We start from the raw sequence: 5,062 nt of genomic DNA, 5'->3' as shown, positions 1-5,062 counted from the left end.
CAACATAATGAACTAATTAATCACAATACCTGAAAATATTGACTTCACTTTTTTGAAAAATTAAATTGTCTTTCCTTTTACTCCCGATCAACAATCAAATAACTTTTCTTGAATTATGAATAACACGAATGGATTGAAATGTTTAATTGAATTATCTCAAAATAAACCTTCATTTCGGTGCAATATTGAAATTAGCTTGAATTCTTCATAACCTCTGAATAGTGGGTGACCCACTGGGTCACCGGTGGTCTAGTATATATTGATTTTAAAGTTTGTTAAGGTCATTAAGAATTTCAATCGTCACACGTTTTACTCGAATTTTATTACTTAAATGGCATATTGTATTTGCTGATTTTTTTAAATTAGTTTTCCAAAAAATAAGATAGCGTTTAGCAGTAACTAAATGTTAGACATACAAATATTGAGTACTTTATATTAACAATATTTTGGAGCCTCCTCACCTCGTTAATATTACCAGGTTCAGCCATGCTCTATCAGACGGTGTTACGCCATAACTGTAGCCCTGCAGCTGAATTCCCACTGTAAAAGGCTCAGTCGTAAGACTCTCATGACCAAAAAACACTCCTCCTTGCTTTCCATAAGTCATAAAGTATAAGAAGACATGAATTCCCATTGACGGTTTGAACAACTGCACAGAAATCCATAGGCACTGTTGTCTGGTGCACTTAATCAGTATGTTTTCGTATGGAATAGCATAAATAATATCCATTCCATTCTCCAGCTGTTTGATTTGCGCGACAGTTGAACAAATATCTCGTGGAAGAAGATTGTGTAAACGTGAATTGCCACTTTTTTCAGAGGGATATCTTTTTTAATTATGCTGCGTACTGTTGTCTAGGTGAAATGGATGGCTTTTGCCATTGTTCTTGTTGTTTGTGGATTCTCACCTGTTACAACATGTCGTACTTTGTTTATCATGGCTGGGGTATGATTTGTTACAGGGTTTTTTCTGGATACCTTGGAGCTCCAGATTTATCCATATTCCTTTGTTTTCCCGATTGTCATTAAGTACAAGGAATTTCCCCATCTTAAAAATTCGAAACTCCCGATCTGAACACATCTTTATGACTTGAGTGTACGATGTAATGAATTTGTTGTTATATATTTATTTTAATATCAACGTTTGTTTAAATTAAATTTATATTAGGAAACATAAATGGCTTATACTGTTAAATATGTATTTCGAAACTCCCGCCTATTCTCCAGAGTTGTAGAAGATTCTCGATAGTAAAAATCAACAATATATATGTATATACGTAAATGCTTAAATGTAGCTCAGTGTTGTTACGTGAAACTGAAATTTCTAGAACGCCTCCGCAGCCTATAAATATAGCCAACGCGATGCGCGCCAGGGAGAGTGTCTATTATTATTAGTTCGTTATAATCAGTGTGCTACAAACTTCGGAAGCTATAACTGTGATTGTTATAACACTTATCAATCGGAAAACTTCAGATATTTGACCAGGAATCTTTGCAAAGTTCGAACATTACAAATCGTTTAACTTCAGTGGATTCTCATCGGACATTAGCATTTTTACGAAAACATTACCTAACGTCATCGGTGAAACTCGACCTGTAATCGGCGTGTGGCCAGAGAGAAGTACAGGGCTAACTAGCTTCCTACTAAGTGAATTGTACCTATATCAACTCGCTCATCGTGAACTAGAAAGAAGACTTTATATTGCTTGTAAGTTTATGAAACATTTGTTTATAAATCCTTGCTTGTAATAACTATTTGTAATAACTGTTATTGTAAATTGCATTGTTGTGTGTGTGTATTAAAACGTATTTGTGTTAAAAACGAAAACGGTGTGTATCAATCTTGTTAGCAAATATCATAAACTGACTATATATCGGCTTTTACTTAACTACTGAATTCAAAGTACAATTTAACTACTAAATTTAAATTTATCAATTAACTCAATTTCAGACCATTTGAAATTCTAATAGGTAACAACGAATATTCTGGGTTTAAAGAGATGTTGCATACTCTTCCCAAAAGCGATCAATTTTCGGTGATATCACACTACCCACACAATGCCAAACAAGGAAAAATGTACTTCTGATATCTATGCCGTTCCATCGCGACTTTATATCAGCTGTGGTTGTAACCTAACTTGTTGATTTTTATATAAAAAAATTATTTCGACATAAGGTCGAGCCGTTTGCTATGGAAACTAATCTGTAGGGCTGTTGCCAAGATGTGTGGTCGTCAGATAGAGTATGACTGGACGTGGTAACCTAGACAATAATGACATGGTGAGGCTCCTAACTCATTTTATTACAACGTACTTTACATATGTATTTCCCAAAACTTTATAACAACATTATATGATCGTTTAGTCAGCTACACAAATTTCTGAACATTTATTGTATTTAATAATTGTTTATTTACATTCATTAACCATTTTATAAATTATAAAAACAAAAATAAATCTATAACTTAATCAATTCAATTATTTTGTACAGAATATTGCAAAATTAAAATTAGAATAATGATTTCCATACATATGCTTTGATGGTTTCAACTTTTAGTTATTAGCAGTTGTAACAAACAAACAAATATCTATCTATTACTTTCTGTTACAGTTAAGGTACTGTTTCATGAGACGTTTCTATTCTTTCTCAGAAACGCAAATAGTACTTTCAAAAAGTGCTTTGTCTTATCATAACCATTATTATAAGCAAAGTCTGTAAGCCAACTTTTAAAAATCAAGTGGAAGTAAGAACGATAATTTCACAAAAACCTATATATTTTTAAATTCAACGTCAGAGTCTCTAACTTGTATAGTATTTTTTCTCTGCACAAGTGGCATAAGACACGGAAGCTCATATTTCTTATTAACATGTTTCTGACAGGATTATTAATAAATGTGATAAATAAAACCATTTTATGAATCTCGGAAAGCTATAAACATAATTACAAAATCTTTACAGTGTTGATGGAAATCAAATACAGTGTATAATATATTAACAACTCGTTCAATAATCTATACAGCAAACTGCATATAAAATGTTTCCTTAAAAACATGTAAAATTCCTCATCACTGCAGAGAAGGACAAACTTACTTGTTTTAGGACAATCTAATACATCCGTCCTTGCTACTGTCGAGGTTACCATTACTCTTCTTATCGAACTGAAACATTTCATACGTGTCTCAAACCAAACTCATGTAAAATAACTTTCAAGAATAAAACGGTAGGCCTAATTTATCCACCACTACTGGTATCATAAACTCTGAGTTGCTACGTGAAGAAATAAAGGGAAGGGGAAATGAGGAAATCATATGGACCGTGTCTAGTCCCTAGGGTGTAGTTGCTATGGTAACCATATTGGGCTTCACTATCTATTTTTCTTGTCAGTCACTGTTGGCTTTCATATGAAAACTTCAGCTCCATCCTCAGTCTTCTGATTGCCGTTTCCTTGTCTAAGAACTCGTAAGTAAACAGAGCACTGACTACACTCATGCGCCGTAAATTATATATCTATTTAGAACGTTACAGCGAACATAATTAAATGATGAGACTCCTAGAGGGACTTCTCTCTGAAAACACGACACGTCAGGCAATGAATTAAATGTAGAATTATACAACTGATACAAGCTTCATTTATCGATTTTTCAAGGCATGTTGAAACATATGCTGTGTAGGAATGACATTTAACCTTATTATTTGTTGTAAGGTGAAACATATACCTGCGTATATGCAAAATATCGTGTAAACAGCTTTGCATTTTAATGTACGTTTATTAGTGTTTGCTTTGTATCTGTTTATTTAATGCCTATTGTCAAGTTGATTTGGTGAAACGTGACAGTTTTAACTTTAGTAATATTTAATTTATTCTGTAGTAACGAAAGCAACCATTATATAGAAAAGTAAAACATTTTATAAAAATAAATTTATACGTTTACCGATATGAAAGCATACAAGCTTGATTATGCGATGTATACAATTTATACTGAAATAAAATACTGATTTTTTTCTATATTTGTTAACTGCTGTATATTAATTTCAGCGATACTTTCTGTTTAGCAATAATTACAAACTTATGATCGCAATAATAACTGGCAATAAAAAGGGAAAACTCTAAAATTTACCGCAGAAACAATAATCGAGAAATGACGATGGATGTATAATATTTTAAAAGAAGCCGGGAGGTAATAAATAAGATAGAAGTATGTTAAATTGTTTCGTAGATGTAAGGGTAGCGATACAGTGAATACTAAACTTGTCTTTTGTTAAAGAAAAAGTTGCATAAAGGGGCTTTTTGTGCTCTGCCCACCGCGAATATCGAAAATCGAGTTTTAGTGTTACAAGCCGTTAAACTTACCACTGTGCTACCGGAGGTAGGGGAGGGGCAAACATAAAGCACTCGACGTCTCTATTTCTCTATCTCCTTTTTTATTTTATTTTATTTATTTATTCTTTGCCGTTTATATGCTTAGTTAGAATTTAGAGTAAAAATATACTAACTAAGAAATGAAGTTTAGCGATTTACTTCTAAATTTAAAAAAAAATGCCAATTAGAATTGACCTTTCTTCTGTTTATACTTTATCTTTTAATTTCAAAACACATACAGCAGAATCATCGAATAAATATGCTTTTAAAGCTAAATCTACGATAATTTCTCTAGGCAACATCACACAAGCTTCTTCAACTAAATCTACCATCACTTCTCTCCGTAATAACTTCACACAAGCTTTTAAAACTAAAACTACAATTACTTCTCCCCGTAATTACACACAGGCTTTTAAAACTATATCTACCATCACTTCTCTCCATAACTTCACACAGGCTTTTAAAACTAAAACTACAATCACTTCTCTCCGTAATTACACACAGGCTTTTAAAACTAAATCTACCATCACTTCTCTCCGTAACTTCACACAGGCTTTTAAAACTAAATCTACCATCACTTATCTCCGTAATTTCGCACAGGCTTTTAAAACTAAATTTACCACCATTTCTCTCCGTAACTTCACACAGGCTTTTAAAACTAAATCTACAATCACTTCTCACCGTAATTACACACAGGCTTTT

General features: G+C 32.6%; 1 protein-coding gene across 3 annotated transcripts in view; it reads right to left on the bottom strand.

Moving 5' to 3' along the window:
* The window catches only part of LOC106460388 (transient-receptor-potential-like protein), a 54,912-nt gene that overhangs the window by 36,804 nt on the left and 13,046 nt on the right, over nt 1-5,062 (bottom strand). The window contains exon 1 of one of the 3 annotated variants that reach the window (XM_022387091.1): nt 3,091-3,549. The exons of the other annotated variants lie outside the window; for them this stretch is intronic. The gene's annotated coding sequence lies outside the window, so the exon portion shown is untranslated. Of the gene's footprint in view, nt 1-3,090; nt 3,550-5,062 lie in introns of those variants that run through there. 3 annotated transcript variants of the gene reach the window in all.

The sequence above is a fragment of the Limulus polyphemus genome, unplaced genomic scaffold (genome assembly GCF_000517525.1).
Source record: "Limulus polyphemus unplaced genomic scaffold, Limulus_polyphemus-2.1.2 Scaffold762, whole genome shotgun sequence".
In the NCBI taxonomy this organism is placed as follows: domain Eukaryota; kingdom Metazoa; phylum Arthropoda; class Merostomata; order Xiphosura; family Limulidae; genus Limulus; species Limulus polyphemus.
Note: the sequence above shows the minus strand (reverse complement) of the source record. Positions and strands in the feature narration are given on the sequence as shown.